Genomic DNA, 19,117 nt, shown 5'->3' on the forward strand with positions numbered 1-19,117 from the left:
CTTCAGTCTCTGTGAGACCCTATGAGACTCCACACCCTCCATTAACAGGACCCTCACTAGTATCACCCTCCTAGATTCTAGGAAGTCTCCACGGTGGGTGCTAGGTTTCTTCCCCTCCCCAAATGTCCCCCAGGGAGAAGCAAGTGAGATTAGCATTGAGAGAAGTCAGGGTGATGGAGGAAGATTGCCTTTGCCAGCATGCATTTTGACTTCCTCTTGAGTGAGCTGGGGAGTCGCCAGGATAAAGTACAAAGCCTGGTGTGGCTGCATAAATGGCCACACATCTCTGTCAGTGGCATTGTTCTGAGCTACCTATTTGTTCATGGACAGTGGAGTTCCAACTGCTGGGTTATAAATCTTATTTCCTTCCTTGAAGTGACAGGCTGTGTCATCGTCTTTGTCTGAATAAATTTGTCCCTTACCATCAAGGCCTGATCTTCCATGGCTGATGGATGGTAACTGTTGTGCAGGGAAACTTTGGCCACAGTAGCTGCCACTGTCTGTCCCTGTGCTACTGTTAATGAGTGGGCTTGAGAATGTGTGTGTGTGTGTGTGTGTGTGTGTGTGTGTGTGTACATGTGTGCACATGCTTGTAGAGGCCACAGGACAACTCAGATGCTCTTCTATTTTTTTTTTTCAGGTATGTGGTATGCATGAATATTGAGAACTGTCCTGAATTGTTCTTCCCCTTTGCTTATTGAGGCAGGGTCTCTCAATCAAACACCAGAGCTTCCTGATATGGCTAGTCTTACAAGCCAGCTTGTTCTGGAGAACCCCTGTCTTTGACTTCCAAGACTGGAATTACAGGTGGGCCACCAGGTTCACCCAGCATTTACTTGAGTTTCCAAGGGACTAAACTTCTGTCCCCATGCTTACAACAATCACTCAGCCTTCTGCCCACCCTCACATTGTTTTTTTTTTTTTTGGTTGTTGTTGTTTGTTTGTTCTTGATAGGATCTTTCATTGGAATCTGGAACTCACTAAGTATGCCAGGTTGTCCAGTGAGCCCCAGGGACCTACCTATCTCTAACTACTCCGTGCTTTGAAGATAAGCATGCGCCACAGTGTCCAGCTTTTCTTACCCAGCTTCACACCATGGACACACACCATGGAGAGGGATTTGTGTTTGTAGAGCCGGTGCTTTAGGACTGAGCTGTCTCCCCAACCTTGGCGAGCTTTCTACCTCTGTCCTTACAGGTGTGAGGACACAGGGCAATGGAATGGGGATGCCTGTGCAGTCATTATTCTCATTATTTCTGGGGCTCTAGCCCATCCCCTTCTCTGTTTTGGAATGTGTCTGCTGTCTTTTCTTCCCTCCTCTGCTGTTCTTTTAACTCCTTGTCAGAGTTCATAAATAGGCAGGCCCTGTGCTCGAAGAGTGCCCGTCTGTGAACTTGACATCAAGACAGTGCCTGGATCTTCTGGAAGGTAGTTTTGATTTCAAACCCAGAGTCAAAACAATTAAGAATAGCAGATCTTCATTTGTATGTTGGGGACTTACATGTTAAGCTTTCCTGTGTGACTACCTTCATTTATTTTTATTAGTGTGTATGTGGGGGTTGCATGTGGGTGTGCATGCTGATGCACATGTGTGGGAGTCAGAGGGTAGCTTTGTGGAGTTGGTCCTCTCCACTGAGGGTCCTAGGGATTGAACTCAGGCCCTTAGGCTTGTGCGGCAAGTTTCCTGACCTGTTGAGCCATCTCAAGGGTTCTACAACTATTACCAAGGGGCCTCTGTGTGCTTGCTCTTGTCCAGAGAGCTGTGCACACACCGTTGAGAGAATGTGGCCTTTGCCCTCTGTAGTGTTCTTTAGTTTGGTTGAGACAGGTCGATTGTGAACCAATGCATATGAACATGTGTTAAATGATAACATAAAAGTAAGTCCAGGCCCTAGCAGGTGCACAGAGAGATGCCAGCTGTCATTTGGAAGGGAGGACTTTTCTTTGTCTTCTATTTAAAATTTTGGGGTGTGTGTGTGTGTGTGTGTGTGTGTGTGTGTGTGTGTGTGTGTGTGTACCACAGCATTCAAGGCACTCTCCTTCACCACACACAATGGGGAGTGCTTTTACCTTTAGTCCTAAACACCCTAGGTCATTCCAGTGTTGAAGCTAAACTCTGCCATTTGGAGCTAGGTTTGTACAGACCGCATTCTCCTTCAGAGTTCTTAGCTGGTAGGAAATACCCAGAGCTTGCTTACCCTGGCATTTAATAACAGTTGGTTTTCTTTTTAAGCTGAAGATCTGTGACGAGAAAGAAAAGCTACATTTCCCAGAGACCCCATGTAAGGTTGTTGAGGCCATGTTGCATTGAAGTGACAGAAAAACCGCTGTTTGGGATTGATGCCTAATTAGAATGTTGCAAGTCCAGGCCAAGTTATCTTGGGCTCTTTTTAACCCATTTAATAGCCATTATTTGCCTGTTTTGGGGTTTGCCCTGACATCTTTGTGACTGTTATATAAAGCCTTTAGGAATGTATTAACTTATCAGTCCTTTACCTTCCCTCAACCCAAATCTAAGAATGTCATCAGAGTTGTCCGGGTGTTACTGTAATTGCTCACCTGATGGATGCTGTACCAATGTATTTACAAAGTACTTGCTTGTGACTTTCTTTATTTGGCCATCATTAAAAAAAAAAAAAAAAAGGAAAGAAAGAAACTCATGGGAACATGGTATCCGGGGGAGCTGAACCTTTGTTCCGGGCTCATGGTCACTCATAATTGGTTCTAGAATAAATCATCTTTTATTTCCTTTGACATGAATACTGTGCATTGTCAATTTCCTGCTTCATTCTTCCCTGTTCCTTCTCGGCTACCTTCCTCATCACTCCTAGGCACCAGCTCTAACACAGAGAGACCTCTGAGTGGCATGCACTTTTACATTAGAAAAGAAGAAAGGTTTTGGCTAGGGGATGAGGAAACTTAAAGGACTGTACACAGCAGCAAGCTGGGACCTCAGCCCTTCTGAGGCCAGATGGGAAGCAGCCAAGAGAAGCCCAGAAGCCAAGGGGGGCGGCTAGCCTGGTATGCATAGCTGTGAAGATCCAGGAGCTGTCTCAAGGTGGGAATGAGGATTGTACACTTGAGGTTGACCTCTGACTTCCACATGCATGCCGAGGCGCACACTCTCTCTTACACACACACACACACACACACACACACACACACACACACACGTATATACATCATACACACCTAAATACTTTTTAAAAGCAGGCCATTGTGGTGTATTCTTACAACCCAGAACCGAGGAGATGGAGGCAGGAGAATTATTCCCGCCTCCAAAACATAGCGAGCTCTAGGCCAGTCAGAGATACATGAGATCCTGTCTCAAAAAAAAAAAAAAAAAAAAAAAAAAAAAAAAAAAGAAAAAAAAGAAAAGAAAAGAAAAATAAAAATTCCCCCTGAAACCCAGAACATGGTTTTCCTAAAACTCCAGGGCTGTGATTCTCAACCTATACTCTGTGACCCTTGGGGAAGGGGTGTCGAACAACCCCTTCCCAGGGGCTGCACATCAGATATTTGAATTATAATTCTTAAAATTACAGTTATGAGGTAGCAATGAAGGTAACCTTATGGCCGGGGTCACCACAACATGAGGAACCGTATCAAGTGTCCCAGCATCAGGAAGGTTGAGAACCGCTGTTCTGGAGGCTCGTGTAGCAGCAGTGGTGTGTCACGACTCTGGTAGAGAGCCACAACCTCCTCACTAGGTTCATTCTCCTGCTTGTACCTCTAGTCAGTTCACATCACTGCTTCAGACCCCTGAGGGTAGAAGAACTCCTTTGACCCTTCCGCCATAGAAGTGTCTTCGTGAGCCGCCGGGAGTGTCATGGGCCAGTAGATCCATGTTGAAATTCGTCTTGCACCTGCCTGGACATCCATTCCTTTGTCTGAGAAATGCACATTCATAGCATTGCTTGCAGTGGAGGTTTGATTGCACAGACTCACGCCCTTACTGAGCATTCTCAGGATGCCGGGAAGCCTTCTGCTGAGTAGGGGAGGCCTTCACTCTTTCTCAGACGACCAGGACTTGATGATTTCTGTAGCCTACACGGAGATTCTCTGTCTCCATCATGCTTCTCATTCAGTTCTCTTAGTTCTCAGCATCTGTTGAATTGGATGGCCCCCACCCTCACACTTTGGGAAAGTCTTGCTATCATGAACACCAATACTCTGTGTTGTTCATTTGCTGCGCAGCTAATGCCTAAGAAACACAAACATGAGACTCGGCGCCCACGTTTATTGAGTTTATTGAGAGAGGGGAGAGAAAGGGGGTAGCTGGTGGCCAACCGAAAGCAGGGGACAGAGAGGGAGAGGGAACAGAGAGAGAGCAGAGAGAGAGCAGAGAGAGCAAATAGAGCAAAAAAGAGAGAAGCACTTGGCACGCTTGCTTTAAAAGAGGCTTGCGCATGCGTAACTGAGTCCTCTGGCCGTCAGGTAAAGCTGATGTAGAGATGACAAGGCCATGAGCGTCCCGCCCATCCTCTGGGCGGGGGTCAGCTGGCTGCTAGTTCCTAACGCTCTGGACGCAATAGTTACTTAATTACTTAGGTACACTTGTGTGTGCATGCACGTGGCAGTCAGAGATTGTTGTTGGATGTCTTCCTCTGTCCCCCTTTCCACTTTATTTTGTGAGCTCAGTTCAACTCAGTTCAGCTGGGCTGGCTGTCCAGGGAGGCCCTAGGATCATCCTTCTCCTACACCCACAATGCACTGGAGTTACAGACGCCAGTCATCATGTTGGCCAGGCAGGCACTTTATAGGTTACCTGAGCCATCGTCTCAGCATCTCTTATTTTTTTAAGTGTTTCTTATATAGCCCAGGCTTACCTGGAACTCAGCTCATTGTGTAGCAGAGGATGACCTTTAACTCCTGGTCCTCCTGTCCCCATCTCCACAGTGCCAGTATTACAAGCATGCACCAACCTGCTTAGTTTACTTGGTCCTGGGAAGCCAACCGAGGGCTTCATAAATGCTAGGTGAACACTCTGACTGAGCTATGTTCATATCTGTGTGCGCGCGTGCGTGCGTGCATGCGTGCATGTGTGTGTGTGTGTGTGTGTGTGTGTGTGTGTAGGCGTTTCTCTTCTTCATGTGGGTCCTAGAGTTCCAACTCAGGTTATCAGCTTTGGTAGCAAGCTCCTTTACCCACTAAGTCATCTTGCTGGCCCCTAAAGTCTTATCTTTCTTTAAAAAGGAGAGTGATTGTAGCTGCTGTTGACCTTCACTATCAGGAGGATTTCCTCATATCCCTCTTGGAAAGGTTGATTTGTGCCTAGATACCTTTGTTGTCTGCTGTCTCCCCTGTGTCTTGGGCCAGCAAGATTCTGTTTCAGGACCTTGGGCAAAGAGACTCAAAAGAAAAACTTGGTAGGTTAGCAAGTAGCATGAAACCCACCTCCCGGGGCTAAGGCAGATCAGAGACAGGACCAAGACAGAAACCAGGACCAAGAAGCCAGCCAGCTGGTAGAGATGGGACTCTGACATCCAAACAAAGAAAGGGAAGAAAGCAAGATGAGAACCATTGTAGGGGTGGGGTGGGAGGGGGTGGGGTGCATGGGGGAGCTTGCTCCCGAAAGCTGAGGACAAGGGACAAGGAAGCAAATAAAACTCTTTAAGGTGTCTTGACACTGACCTTGAACTATAAAACTGCACAGTCAACAGACAAAAATTTATTGAGCTCCTCCTGTGTCTCTGGCCCCAAAGACACTGCCTTTAATAAGTGTGCCCACAGACTGTCAGGTTAGAGCTGGACTCCGGCAGCCCCAACGAGCTACCAGTCACCCTCCTCAATAGGCCAGTTAAACAAGACAGAGTGAGAGGCAGAGAGAGGAGACTTACTCACAAGGAGAAGAGGAACAAAGCGAGCCAGTGACGACACAGTTCTAACTGATACGGGCCCTGACACCGGGTTTAGGTTTAAATAGAGAGCAAGAGGCATGCGCAGCTAAGCACATCTGAGCTCCTGTCTCTCCTGCAAGGTAGGCTAGTGAGTTGCACAGAGCCCAGGAATCCCAATAAGGCTAGTTCTGGGAGAGGTCAGCCCTGATCACGCAGTGTCCTGCAGGCTGACTGCTGCTATGAATAGAAGCTATCGAGTGACAGGAAGCCAGTAGCTAGACACACCTGCAGAGAGAAAAACCGACTGGGATGCTTTCAAGCGTCCAGGCTGCCACTGGAAGCCATTCCAGTCTCTAATAGCACGTAGGACCCTAAGTTTTTACATTGTCTTACATTTGTGCTGGACACAATCGGCTTGGTGAGTAAACCGCTTTGACCCTTGTAGGTGGGGCAAATACTTTTTAAGTGCCATTAAGGGGAGTTTTCTGAAATGAATGGCAATTCTTTTGTCCCCCCCCCCCCTGAATTTCTTAAGTTTACTTAAGACATTTTCTGCTGAATCTTAGTCATGATATCAGCCGTGCCAGTAGACGGGTCCCCTCAGATAAAGGTGGTGTGACTCACAGGAGTGGGCTAGCTCTATCTTTCACCTTCCTCTTCTTCCTCTTTCTCCCACAGGACTCCCTGACCTCAAGTCTACAGTGATAGTTATTATCAGTTGTTTTTGTTCTCAAGTGGTTCACCCCTGCCTGCTACCCTGCCAGCCCCAGGAGGTTGGTGCCTACAGGCTTGGCAAGGTGACTTTGTATTGTTCAGAGGACTTGAGCTTCTGTCTACTGCCTCTCAGGCTTGAGTGCCATAGTTTAACAGAAGTCCGTGAATCTCTGCCGGCTGGGACACACCTTATTTTATGGTAAAAGGACCTCATGTTATATTTTGAGATGGTTTCCTGCTTGCTTTTATGGTGATAGGTGAAGAGCCCTGGGGATCACTTTGTTCTAGAGTTTTCTGAATGTTGGTTTCAGTCTTTTTCTTCTTCTTTTTTTTTTTAATCTTTAGTTTTACAGGTATGGGTGTTTTCTTACATGTGTGTCGGAACTGTGTGCCTGCCCGGTACCTGCTGAAGTCAGAGGTGGGTGTGGCCCCTCTGGAACCAGAGCTATAGATGGTTGTAAGCCACCATGTGGGGGGCTGGGAATAGAACCTGGATCCTTTGTAAGAACAAATGCTCTTAACTGGCAAGCCAGCACTGATCCTCCAGCCTCTGCCTTCAAAGTGCTAGAATTCCAGGCGGCACTGTACAAAGTTTATATGTAGTGTCAGGGATGGAACCTGGATTTCCTGCATGATAGGCAAGCAGTCTACTGAGTAAGCAATGTCCCCAGCCCACTTGGCAAAGATGTTTTTAAACTTTTGTGCTATAGTCTTTAATAAAAGAGTTTCTTACTCTTAGCCTCCAGAGACAATGGAAACAACAGCAACTAGGTGAATCCCCAAGGCAAGGGACCCTTGGGGTGACTGGCCTCTCTGCAGGTGTCCTGGGGAGGGGTGACTGGTACCCCGTTCCTTCATGGGTTGGGAAGACCAGACCTGCATAAGTACCCCAAGTTCCCAGTAGTTGCTTGTCTCTCATTTCCTGTTGTTGGGAGCAAATACCAAATGTTGGATGAAGCGGAGGAAGGATTGTGCTTGTCAGCAACATACATGCCCTTAAGATGCTGAATTTGCTTTCAGAGCCACCACTTAGCCAGGCCTTAGAGAATGGTAAATGAGAGCTTTCCGGAAATTTAGATTGTCTCTAACTTCCACTAAACGTAACGATTAGCCTGGGGAGATGAGTGGGTTGGCAAGGTACTTGCTGTGCAAGCGTGAGGACCAGAGTTCTATCCCCAGAACCCATGGGAAAAAACCAAAACAAAACAAAAAGTCCCCAAAAAGGTACACTTGTAATTCCAGCACTGAAAGGAAACAGCCAGTCAGCCCCTACCTAGCCTACTTGATAAACTATAGGGTGTGACAGCCCAGGTTGTCTCCTAGTCTCCATATGCTTGCAAAATACACACACACACACACACACACACACACACATACACACACACACACACGCATGCATGCACGCTCCCACGCACACACACTTAAAATGCCTCAAGGATCTAGTTTTCCCAAAATGTCATAGGGTGTCTCTAATGTTTCCATCTCTTACTTGCCTCCGCCCCTTTAATTTTGCTTCTCCAGAAATACTCCCCTTCTTAAAGACCTTGAAACTTGCAAGTTTCCCAAGTGATAGCAAGAAATGATTCCACTTCATTGTTGAACCTCACTGACTTAGACTGCAATCTGCTGAATCCGAGGCACATGCAGAAATGCTTGTCTCACCTTCTCCTTGGCATTGAGCTCCCGCACCCCCCACTCCCCCCACACCACCAAGAGGAGCTTTTGTCGGGATGGGCCTTTTGCAAGATGTTTGCTTGTGCTTTGTTTGTAGGGAGCCTGAGTCCTCACTGGGGTAAAAGCATCTCTTTGCATAATGCTCTTCTCACTCCCCTTGAATACTGACAGAGAGAGAGAGAGAGAGAGAGAGAGAGAGAGAGAGAGAGAGAGAGAGAGAGAAGAGAGAGGAGAGAGAGAAGAGAGAGAGTGTGTGTACAAACACAGGATGATTGGGATGAATTTACAGGGTGATAGGATATGGCCGGGGAACATCCCTTTTGTCTAATCAGGTTTTTGGCTATCCCTGGAAACAAGAATACACCAAGGCAGTGGGGCGTAAGAGACCCCTCTCCTGCCTTCAGAACTTGGATTCTAAGATGCAAAATGATGGACCTCATGTATCCATCCCCAGCACCCCACAGGCCAGGCTTGATGACACTGCTCTGTAATTTTGGCTTAAGTTCAATCAATTAAGAGCACTTGCTGCTCTTGCAGAAGACCTGGATTCTGTTCCCAGCACCCACATAGTAGTTTTCAACTATCTGTAACTCCATTTCCAGGAGATTCGGTGCCCTCCTCTGACTTCTTCATGTACCAGGCATACACATGATACACATACACACATGTAGGTCAAACATGCACACACATAAAATCTAAAAAAAAAAAAAAAAAGACTCCTAATTGGTGCAGGCTTAATTTTTGTGTATTAAAGCTGGTGTTTGCTGAAGGGCAGTCAGCAGATGGAAGATGGCTGCGTGAAGATTCTTTCGTTGTGGTCTTGTGCGATCAAGATGGATTTCCAGGCTCTGAATGGGGAATTCGCACGTTGCAATCACGTAGTCATGTAGGACACAGGGGCCATTAAAAAGAGAGAGGTAACTCATGGCCACTGGCCAGGCCAAACAGCTGTAGTGTTAACATTTTTTTCTTTCTTTCTTTCTTTCTTTTGGTTTTTCGAGATATAGACCAGGCTGGCCTCCAACCCACAGAAATCCACCTGCCTCTGCCTCTGCCTCCCAAGTGCTGGGATTAAAGGCGTGTGCCACCACCGCCCAGCATGCTAACACGACTCTTTAGTTGAGGCAGGGTCATGATTGCAAGAACATTCCGTGTAAGTATGGAAGGAATATTAAAGCTTGACCAAGAAATAAACCCTGTGGTCCAGAGAAGCAAGCTCCAGATCTCCTTCACCCAAGTGGGATGCCATTCATCTTCCTGCTGTTTCTGAAGACAGTTTACCCCCAATACAGAAAGTGGTTAAAGGAGGTGGGCTGCCCATCATCTTTTATGTGGTTCCTTCTGACCGTTTTGCTCTGCCTCTAAGGGTGATCCTCGAGGTTTCTCAGAGACATGTAGGAATGGCTGAGTGACAAAGAGACATGGAAATGAGCCAGAATGTTCTCACTGCTCTCTGTTTGACACTGGGGGGGTGGGGGGCTGTATAAGGAGCCCCTAGTCTGTCTATGGAGTCTTGCTTGTTATGGAGGGCTTATATATATATATATATATATATATATATATATATATATATATATGTATACACACACACACACACACACACACACACACACATACATACATACATATCCTATCACATGGATCCATGTGAGATCCATGTGAGAGGAAAGCCTCTACTGAGGTACTGAGGAATTGCCTACATCAGATTGGTTTGGTTTGTGAGCATGTTTGTGGGTGATTGCCTTGACGGAGGCCCGAACCTACTGTGGGCAGTACCATTTCTTATGCAAATGGTCCTTGGCTATATATGAAAGCCAGCTAAGCACCGGCCTATGAATAAGCTAGTAAGGGTATTCCTCCATGATTTTGTTTCCAAGCTACTGCTCCAACTTCCCTCAGAGATGTGTAAGCTATTTTTTGTTTTTGTTGTTGTTGTTAGCGTGTTTTATCACAGCAACAGAAAAGCAAACTAAAACAACCTACTTGACAGAAACACCATGTTCAGTGGGACAACAATGTTGTATCCTAGGAACTTGGGGGCTTGAGTTTCCTTAACTGTCTTATGATTATTGTATCCTTTCTATAAAGTCCTGGCGGGTTGGGAATGGTAGAACTAACTCTTGGTGGAGGCAGCGGGCAGATGGATCTTGATTTGGGTACGTGAGTTGGACAAATGCCTGTGTTTGGGAGGTGTTTGCAGACTTTCATTCTATTGCTGGTGCTACACATATGTGATTGTTAATACTGCCAACTTGACAGGATCTAGAATCACCTTGAGGTCTGGGACTAGGGGGTACCATAATGCTTCCAGAATGCTCTCGCATTCTGGAGATTCAAGCAGGAATCAGCAGGCTCTGACTTTGAGAAGTCTGGATCAGGGAGACAGACATGGAAAACAGGGATTTCGTGCCAATGGGCTTTGGCCAGAGAGAGGGAAAAGGGGACATCTCTTTTGTTTCAGTGTAAAGGGGCACAGCACGGGGATGTCACTAACGTGTACATGGATGAGGGACATCTCTATAATAGAGTGTGTTCTATGTCTTTCCCAAGTTTCCAAATTCCTCAGAGAGCTATCCTGGATGCACTTCAGGCTTGGCTGTATAGTGTCTCTTGTGTTTAAAACATAGGTTAAGCAGCCTCTTGCTTGGGTGTAACCTGCTGAGATGGTTCTATTGCTCTGCCCCTGGTTGAGGACCCTGCTTCCCATTAAGTGGGACATCCGTACCATCATTTTCTTTGTGAGCAATTTTTCCTCCTCTAGTTTCATGTAGCTCTGGCTGGCCTTGAACTTGCTATGTAGCTGAGGATGACTTTGAATTTCTGATTATCCCTCCTGCACTTCCTGTTGCTGACATTACAGGTAGGCTGTGTCATACCCAGTTTGTGCAGCACTAGATGGAACCCAGGGTTTCCTGTGTACCAAGCAAGTACTCTACCAAAATGTACCGCATCCTCAACCTGACATGCCGCCTTTAAAAGTGTTGTTTTCCCCCTTCAAGACTGAAGAGCTCAAGTATGGTCACTCATCTGTATAATAGAATTAACCCTATCTGAAGACTCAGAAGATGTTTATATTATTTTATAAATTACATATATTGTGTATACGGTGGCATGTGGTTGGTTTTCCGGCTCTGAGGAGGCAGAGACAGGCAAACAGATCCTCAGGGCTCCAGGACAAGCTGTTCCAAGCAACTCAGCAAGCTCCAGGCCTGAAAGAATGTGTCCAAAAAGGGGTGGTGGTGGTGGATGATGTATGAAGAATGACAGCAGAGGTTGTCTTCTAGCTTACACACATGTACACATGTACATATACACCCCTACACACAGAGAAACACACACCATTAATATACACAGGAGTACTGTTCTAACATCACTCACTGCTCTTGCAGGGGACTCAAGTTCAGTTCCCAGCACACACGTCAGTCAGACAGCTCACAACCACCTGTAACCAGCTCCAGCAGATCAAACTTCCTGTCTGGCTTCACATGTGTGGTGTACACTCCACACACGCACGCAAATAAGACAACGATAAAATCCACCAAAAGTACCTCTCAAAAAGTAGTTTGGAGAGGTTTTGTTGGTGGGTGGTTTCTATGGGCTAGCTTGAGTTAACATTGCTGTCTACCTATATACTTCCACTGGTCACCTCAGAAAAAGAAAGCCCCCCCCCATCTTACTCTGCTGTGGTTTTTTTTCATCTTGAATGACATCTGAAAGCTCTGCTTCAAGGTGGGCAAGGACTACTTGTCTTTAGTTTCTTGGGTAAGCAAGCTCTTTTGCCATAACTCTGGGGTGTGACAAGAGGGAATTAGCAGTTTCTTTACCCAGCCCAGGATGCATTTAAAGAGCCTTTCTCTGTCCTTTCAGGGAAGCCTACAAAGCAAAATGCTACTTAAAAGCTCAAGGCAGAAAAAAATAAAAAAAAAAAAAAAAAAAAAAAAAAAAAAAAGCTGGAGGCAGGAAAGAATTGGATACCCTTGGATACCCACAATGCCAGTCTCACAGGGAAAACTGCTAAGCAAGAACCTGTTAGCATACGATGGAAAGGCTCATAGAGAGTATTCCTTCTGTTAAAAAATGGAAAGAGAATGGGGAAGCTTGGGGTACAGCTCCGCTGTAGAATGCTTACATAGCATTTATGCAGCCCTGGGTTCTATCCTCAGCTCCAGCTGTGTGGGGACCTAGGATATTCTTAGCACTTTTAAAGCATAGTTGACGGTGTTTGTGGGGCTGTGTCAGAAGACTATGTCAAGCCCCAGTGTAATGTGCATTAGTGATAGGGTAGGTATGTGCGCATTCATGTGTGTGAGGAGCATAGGTGTACATAGAAACTTATATGTACATTCCCAGGCATCATCTCCTGGGCTAGCTGGCCTCCGTGATTACAGAGATTTTTCAGTCTCTGCCTCCCAAACTCACCATGGGAACAGTGTGATTATAGACCTGGCTTTTTAATGTGGGCTCTGGGGATTTGAACTCAGTTCCTGACATCGTATCAAGGGCTTTCTTTATCTGCTGGGCCACTTCCCCAGTGCCGCACAGCCTTTGGCAAATTCCAGGATAAGAAAAGCCCTAAGTAGAGTAATTGTTTTCATTCTTGGTGTTCAAGTTGTCTGAAGTCTTCTTGTCCAGATATGAATCCGAGAGTGTCCAACCCTGACCGCTTGCCGAATGACCACCTGTCAATCCCTTTGGCCTGCTTTGTGAGGGTGGATCTGGGCCCCTTGAATGTTTTTCCTTTTTTGTGCTGAACTTTGTCAGTAGAAGGTACAAGAGGTACCTTGCAGAAGGAAAGGCTTTTGCTTCTGCTCTCAAGAATGGGAAGGTTCTACACAATGGTCTGTTTGGTCCAGTGTTTCTCCCTTATGGTCTGTGGTAGCCAACAGCTTTCTTTGGCAAACCTTTCGCTATCAGGACTGTTAGAGTCAGAGCCTGGGTCCTGGCAGCGCTAACAAGGGACAATTGTTAGGCAACATTGAGAAGTAGAAAAGGGTTTATTCAATGTGGCCACACTGGGCAAAAGGACAACGAGGTCCAATGACTTCTAAGTCTATCTTTGTGGTCCTAACGCAAAGCTGTGGTTCAGATGGAGGGTAAGAGTAGTATGCCTAGGAGTCCTGGTCAAGGAGTGGGCTTGCATCACCAGCCCATCATTGTCTCAGGTCTGACAGGTTGTCAGCACAGTGTGAAATCTCCTTCCAGAAGACAGGATCTCCACTCAGCCTGGCACCAGGCTCCAGCCATTGCCTTTCCCCAGCACAAGACTCCTAGGGAAATGCCATTGTCTTGGAGTCCATTTTTCACTAAACTGAGAGCCAAAGGCAGAGACACAAGTGTCTCTTCAGAGCATCATCTCCATTTTTACCAGGGTGGTTGCACCCTGGTCAACTTGGTACCCGAGTGCCTAGAGCCACTTAGTCCTGGGAGCTGATTTCCAGAGACTTCTGGAAGGTACCACAGTGACTTCACCACAGGCATAACACTGAGTTGTGGTTATGTCACATACAGGATTGCTGGCCTGGGATGGATGCCTTTTCCCATTCTTCTTCCCAGGGATACTGGCTGCTGCATAGAGCTGGTCTTCTTAGATGTCTTAAGCATGTCATATTACTTCTCAACAGATAATGCCTTGCCAGTGTAATTGTGGCTTGTAGTGAGTAGTCATTTATGTTAAGATTTCCTAGTTCAGGGGCTGGAGAGATGACTCAGCTGTTAAGAGCACTGGCTGCTCTTCAGTGGGCCTGGGTTCCACTCCCAGCATCCACATGGAGGCTGACAAATGTCTGTGACTCCAATCCCAGGGAAACCGACACTCTGTTCTGGCTTCTTTGGTCATTGCAAGTATGTAGTGTACAGACACACGTACGAGCAGGTAAAAAAAAAAAAAAAAAAAAAAAAACCTATGTACATAAAAACGAAAGGTTAAATATACTAAAAGTAAGATTTCCTTATTCATATTACTCTATCTCATTTGGTCTTGGCTGATAGAAACCTAAACAGGGGCCTAGAGAGGGTGGCTCAGTGGCTAAGAGCACTTACTGCTCCTACAAGAGGACCCAAGTTCAATCCTGTGCATGTCAGGCAGTAAACTGCCTGTAACTAGTTCCTGGGATTTGTTACCCTCTTGTGGCCTCTGTGGGCACCTGCATTCATGCACAGATATATACATAACTTTAAAAAGTCAAATAAAAATGTTAAAAAGCAAAGCAAAAACTTAAAAAAAAAAAAAAAGGGTAAATGTTAAGGAGATGTAGAAGGCTCTCAAGTGGGCAAAAACCTCTTGTGTACCTTCTGGGTTACCCGTGTCTTTCAGTCGGTGACTTCTTTTACAATTTAGCAAGTTATAGGAAAAGTCATCCTAATGGAGAAAAGTGATGCTCCATAGGTATGCAAATGAGCTCCTCTATCAAGGACAGGCAAGGCCCTGGGACATGTGTTCACACTGCTCTCTGCAACAGCCTGATCTGTTCTTTTCAGAGACCTCTACTCAGATTTCACTGCAGGGAAGAACTGTAGGATGAACCCCTATGTAGCCGAATTGAGTGTATTAAGGAACGGTTTTAACATAGATTTAATCACGGTGTTAATAGAAGTTAATGAGGAAGGAGGTGCACAGGGAGAGGGTAGGATACCCCCCAGGTGTGGATGTGGGCTCCTCAGGAGAGAATTGCTCTTACCTGTTTAAGCAGTACGCAGGTATGGGATTTTAATGTTAGCTTGCTCAAAGGGTTTCTAACGGACTTTTCAGTCCCCCTTATCAGTCAATAAGGTCAGAGTGTAGTTCCTGGGGTACCTTAACTAAGATTGTGCTGTGAGGAGGTAACAAACATGGTTCACAGTGGTTGTAGGCAGGGGTGGGTGAGTGTCAGATGTGTCACTTGAACAGAGTTTATAGTCTTGCTAGAGATCAGAAAGGAGAAAGGCCATGCTTGGCTATACATGCTTAGGCCGTAGGCAGGGTTTGTGGCTATTTTATTTGAAATGCCTGAATATAAAAATATCGTATGAACTCAGCTTCCATGATGGTGCCTGATAACAGAGTAACCCTCAATGTGCAGGATGGATTTGTCTCAAAACCCTCCAGTGGTTATCGAAACCTCAAATACTACTGAACCCCCACTATTTAATTTCTTCCTATACATATATGCACATGATAGCTCACTCACTGTCTGAATTATACACAGCAAAAGACTCACGAGTAATAAAATGGGGCTTACAATAATAATATAACAAGTGCGGATGACCTTGTTCTACCTCTTTGTAGAGCAGATCACTGGGGCTGTAGAGATGACTCTGCTGTTGGGAGCACTTCTGCTCTTGTGGACGACCTGAGTTCAGTTCCCAGCACGATTGTGGCGCAGCTCACAATGGCATGTAAGAAACTTCAGCTTCAAAGAATCCCACACCCCTTTATGGCCCCTGAGGGCACCTGCACTCACACATACTTACCCCCTCACAAAGGCACACATTGTACATGTGGGTGAAGTAGAAATTAGTAGCCTACAATAGATTATTGGGTATGCACCTTTTCCCTCAAGCATATGATAGCTTCTTTTTTGGCATGTGCGTCTCTACTCTTGAATGTGGGGGCCATTGTTAAAGTGAAATGAAAGTTACTGGAACCTAAGCACTGCTGTGTGAGAATTGATCTGATGACAAAGATGACCACAGAGGGACATGTAGCATGGATGCAGAAGACGTAAATATGACCCACCTGTGGAGTAGGGAGGTTTCGTCACACTACTCGGAATGACAATAATTTGCAACTTCTTGTCTGTTTCTGGAAATTGACTTTTAATATGGTCAGACTGTGGTTGGTGGAGCTTAAGAAACTGGAAAGGGAAAGTGATGATCTGTGTGACTTCTGCATGGTCTCATGGAATACTGCACCGAGGTATGAACACTGGTGTGTTGCTGTTAAGGACATGGCATAAATAAAGGTTGTGTTATTGATGCTTGTTACTCTTGATGGCTTGGACTGTTTCCTAAGCACGTTCTCTCTCTGTCTCCTTTCTCTCTCTCTCTCTGTCTCTATGGTTTATTTCTCTATCACTCTCCATCTTACATTCTGAGACAAGGTCTCTGTATACCTGGAGCTTGCGGGTTCTGCTAGACCATGAGTTCCAGAGATCTGCCCATCTCTACCTCCCCAGTAAGAGAATCACAAGTGTATATGACCATGCCCAGTTTGTTTTTTATTTTTTTTACAGGTGCACTGAGGATTGAACTCAAGTCCCGATTCTTACACAGATAACATTTTACCTACTGAGCTACACACTCCCACCTCTGGGACACATTTTAATTTAAAAATGTCTCAGACATCTGTGATGCTGTGGTGGTCATGATAAGAGAGAGGTTCTGCTAGCCACTACTTGTTTATCCTTGTAAAGTGGGTTATACCCCCGGGGACTTGCCAGGAATAAATCTGAGCAGTGTAATTCTATCTTGTAACCCAAGGTCAGACCATTCTTATGTAAAAATAAAAAGTCCAAACTGCCACAACAGGTTTGATGCTGGAGAAGAATATAGACATTTATTCTTTTTGAATCTTAAGATTCAGTTCACTTAGGATGATGTCATGGTGAGCCAGCCTTCCAGACCTTTCTTTATACATGTTGCTCTATCTTTCTTTGTTCATTATGTTGTGATTCTTAGGGGCACAGGGCAGGCTTGGCCTTTGTTTTGGTCCACAGTTCTTAAGTGCAGTGTCTTCCAGAGAACGACTTGCCTCAGCCAATCATAGAGTGTGAATTTCCTTTTGAAAAGTCAATGTTATGACAAGGATCCATCCATCTTCCAGGTACTGACCCAGGCAATTCCTTGTTTGTGTGCACTCTGTGTGTGTGTGTGTGTACGTGTGTGCACGTGTGCATGTGTGTGCAAGCACAGTACAGTCTCCTAGCATACATGTGTGGAGCTCAAAGTCAACAACAGGTATTGATCTCTTTGTTCTCCGCTGTATCTTTTGAGACAGGGTTTCTCCGTGAACCTGAACTGATAACTGATAGGGCGGATCTGGCCAGCTAGAGAGCCCCAGGGATCCTCCTATCTCCACCTCCTCGTGCCTGGGATTGTAGGTGTGGGCCACCATGCTCGTCTTTTGGGCGTCTGAACTCAGGTCCTCACTCTTGAGCAGCAAACACTTGGACCACGGAGTCCATCTCCCCAGCTTCAGGAAATCCTTTGACGTAGCAATCACAACTAATTGTGGTGTAGGGTTTGGCCACCCAGCCGTGCATGACTTCTCCACCACAGGCAAATGGACAAGATCAATTCTGTATCAACTACTGTGACACTTTGCTGATGCTTTAGCCTCTGTTTTAGAAGCACAAAGCAAGCCACAGTCTGCTTCAGAATAAAATGAGGTTAGTAAAGGCTGACTGTGTGGTTTTAGATTAAACAGGAACTTGGGGAGGCCTCCGGTGCTTCTCTGGGGGAGTCAAGAGACGTTTTCACTCACACAGTTCTTGTGAAAGGCCCGCTGCCCAAAGAAGCACTTTGCAAATTATAGCTTCCTGAGTAGTCTACATATTCCACCCCCTCCCCAACATGTGGAAGTTTCTAGAACTTCCAAAGCAGGCTAGGTTCATTGGGGCTAAGACTTGAGTTTGGATTTGATTCCTAAACCTCTCTTTACCACATCAACTTGCTTCTCCACTCACGCAGGGCCTCTGGGCCTCCGGAATGATTTCAGAGCAAGCTTAAGAGGCCAGCTTCAGTTAGACCTGAGGAACTGTCCCTGCAGATGGGTCTGCAAGTGGAGAAGTTCAGACCACATGTGTTGTGGGTCCCTTGCTGGGTATTAGCCTCACCAGAGCAGGGAGAGCACTGTGGCCCAGGGTGAGCATGGGACAGCCTAGTCACTGGAGGCCGCTGATGTGTTTGCTCGATGTGACTCTTGTCATCCAAGTTTGTGAAGCATGAAGCCATTACTTGGGGCCTGAGACACAGGTTCTTCGGGGCATGTTAGGGTCTATAGAGTTTCTTAGACCAGCCATGCCTCTAGTGTTCCAAGATAACACTAGAAGGTAGGTGTGTGTGTGTGTGTGTGTGTGTGTGTGTGTGTGTGTGTGTGTGTGTTTAGGCCAGATTGTAAATCTCAGAATCATTCCTTAGGATGTCATGTACAACCTCCCTCTCTTTTTAAAATATAGGCTCTATTATTTTTTACCTGAAACTCATCAGAGAGGCTTGTCTGGACCCCGTTTCATCTGCCTCTTCAGGACTGGGATTTTGAACATGTATCAGAGCTCTGGCTTCTTTCTTTCCTTCCTTCCTTCCTTCCTTCCTTCCTTCCTTCCTTCCTTCCTTGTGCTTTCTTGCAAAGCAAATACTTTACTCACTGTGCCATATCCCCAACCCAGCAGATGCCTTTATTCACTGACAAAAGGACAAGGACTTTTCTCAATAAATATTAGTAGTACACAATTCACAGAAGGACTTGTATCTCTTACATAAGGACTCTAGACCCTAACAGGAGCTAAGCGTGAAGCTGGAAGTCAGCGAGTGTGTGAGGAATTAGAAGATTCTGGTATTGACACAGGTGACAATTGGGACAATAGTGGGGCTCTCTGCCTTTGAGGGAGATGACCAGAGTCCTTCCCACTTGGCCTTGGACCCACAGGCCTTTAACTGGGCAAGTCGTGCTGGACTTTCAGAGTCTTGGGGCATGTGTCCCTATCTAATTGGGTGACTGTCCCTTTGTTTTATGAGAACACTCCAGGTAGCCCCTGCTGGCCTCAGACTCACTATGTAGCCAAGGCTGACCTTGATTTTCCTATCCCTCTGCCACCACCTCCTAAATGCTGGAATCACAGGCTTGCGTCATCATGCCTGCTTTATGTGAGGCTGGGTTGGAACCCAGGCTATCAGTCAAGCTAGACAAGCAC

General features: G+C 46.0%; 1 protein-coding gene across 4 annotated transcripts in view; it reads left to right on the forward strand.

Annotated features, from left to right (window-relative positions):
• The window catches only part of Mgat5 (alpha-1,6-mannosylglycoprotein 6-beta-N-acetylglucosaminyltransferase), a 263,927-nt gene that overhangs the window by 57,822 nt on the left and 186,988 nt on the right, over positions 1-19,117 (forward strand). Inside the window, exon 1 of one of the 4 annotated variants that reach the window (XM_051203944.1) lies at positions 6,239-6,258. The exons of the other annotated variants lie outside the window; for them this stretch is intronic. The gene's annotated coding sequence lies outside the window, so the exon portion shown is untranslated. Of the gene's footprint in view, positions 1-6,238; positions 6,259-19,117 lie in introns of those variants that run through there. 4 annotated transcript variants of the gene reach the window in all.

Source organism: Phodopus roborovskii, unplaced genomic scaffold, assembly GCF_943737965.1.
Source record: "Phodopus roborovskii unplaced genomic scaffold, PHOROB, whole genome shotgun sequence".
Classification (NCBI taxonomy): Eukaryota; Metazoa; Chordata; class Mammalia; order Rodentia; family Cricetidae; genus Phodopus; species Phodopus roborovskii.